The 1,837-nt window shown below is 36.9% G+C and overlaps 1 long non-coding RNA gene across 1 annotated transcript; it reads right to left on the minus strand.

The window, feature by feature from the left end:
• Positions 1 to 10: 10 nt before the first annotated feature.
• On the minus strand, positions 11 to 1,645 carry LOC111875217. Its single transcript, XR_002844691.2, has 3 exons — positions 1,197 to 1,645; positions 920 to 1,068; positions 11 to 523 (listed from the first exon to the last, which is right to left on the minus strand). It is a non-coding gene; the product is annotated as an uncharacterized LOC111875217 (long non-coding RNA).
• Positions 1,646 to 1,837: the final 192 nt, after the last annotated feature.

Genomic DNA, 1,837 nt, shown 5'->3' on the forward strand with positions numbered 1-1,837 from the left:
AAAACGAACATCCTTCTTGAAGCATATTATTCACAGACTTTAAAAGTCAATATAACTGAATTTCCAAATATCTTTAGCACAGGCTCGTGACTGTAAAGTCTAATCCACCAACAAAGAGTATTTGTGATTGTCTGTGCTTGCTTATAAGACAGCTCATGGATTTAAAAACATTAATGCCATTATATTACATGATCAGTATGCAAATACAAGGTGGCCATTTATTTAAAGCATGAATTTGTAAAAGCAGGTGCTCTGTTATGCAGAAGAAAAATAATATATAAGTATTAATGGTCCAGTATAATCGTGCAGAACTCTGGGCCAGACTGTTTATATTCTGGATGCTGTACATATTTCTTTCTCCCAAAACAACGTATATCAAATGGCATACAGCACCAAGCACATCACATTCTTCCAGCTATCCTTAAATTTGGCAAGCTGACCACATGAATAAACTGGGCATTATAATTGTATGCATCCGATATGATACATACCTTTAGTACAAGGAACCGTCTTGCATAGTGGGCTGAAAAGAAAAGGAGATAGACGATTCATGAATGTTTCTCGGTCCAAAGTCACTAAGCTTCATTACCAAGCACTTTCTAAACGGTGTCAGCCTGTCAGGCAACACAGAGTAAAAATTATTAAACCTTCACAATTCTGGCTTACAAATCTCCTCCTAGTATTTACATTGCTTTTATAATGAACTAGATGACTGCAATTAAAATGTGTCCTCCAGTGCACTGTCAAATGACTGAGAAAGATTCAAGATTTTAAATTTCCAAATAAAATATGACAAAAAGAAATAAGCATCTGACAAAATGGATATCCGAAGTATCCTGTTAACAGAGTGTAGGCAAGTTCAACCCATTGTAACAAAATTCTCCATTTTAAGCAGTGAAGTTGTTTTATGTCTACTAACCTTCGACTTCCTGCTCAAAAATATGCAACTCGCTCCCATACGGCATAAAGCAAGACGGTCCTTTATATTATAGTGTACCAAGATCGAAATGGAGCCAGCCGTCATCAGACATCTTGAAATAATAGGGCGACACATTTCCATCAGACTAACTAAAATTTAATTAGAAACAAGTTTTACATTAGTTCTATATGTTAATATGTTTTTATCAACAAATACTGATACCATGTCTACTTTTTTTAGCAAATATAAAACACTGTTGTTTAGACATTTCATGTACCTTCTTTAGTACCAACGACCAGGCAGCCGGATATTCCATGGAACAAAGGACTTTCTCTGCTTAAGAGGGAAGGGTGGGAAACATAACTTATATTCATAGTCTTCATAGTAATTAACAACATAGTTAATTCCGTCACTTCTATTCGAACGTATAGGGCTGACTATAACGTCATCTTCCAATGTGCCTACTGGAGCCTCTTGCTGTGTGTGGTTTTGTTGTATCAAGCACTTATAAATTTCTCGGGGTCTGATGCCAACTCCAGGCTGTCGGTTCTCTAACTCTAATTCCAGTCTTAAATCAGGACTGCGGCTCACTATCTCTAATTCCAGTCTTAAATCAGGACTGCAATCCTGTGCTGTGTAAATCGAAGCTTCATTTCCATCTTCATTTTCGTCATATGATGGATCCTTAAGCAAGTGTATGGGTGCCAATTCCTTCCTGCATTTCATATCTACCTTGAATGTTAGGTCAAAGTCTTCATCATCTTCCTCTTCTCTCATGCGCCTGTAAATATGTTTACACTTATAGCCAAATTGGTACTCCACGCTATCATAGCTACCAACTTTAAACTGATTGGTGCCCCTAATATTATATGGGATCTTTTCTTCTTCAACCTGTGTCTCCATGAGGTAGTACTGATT

Source organism: Cryptotermes secundus, unplaced genomic scaffold (assembly GCF_002891405.2).
Source record: "Cryptotermes secundus unplaced genomic scaffold, Csec_1.0 scaffold2329, whole genome shotgun sequence".
NCBI lineage: Eukaryota > Metazoa > Arthropoda > Insecta > Blattodea > Kalotermitidae > Cryptotermes > Cryptotermes secundus.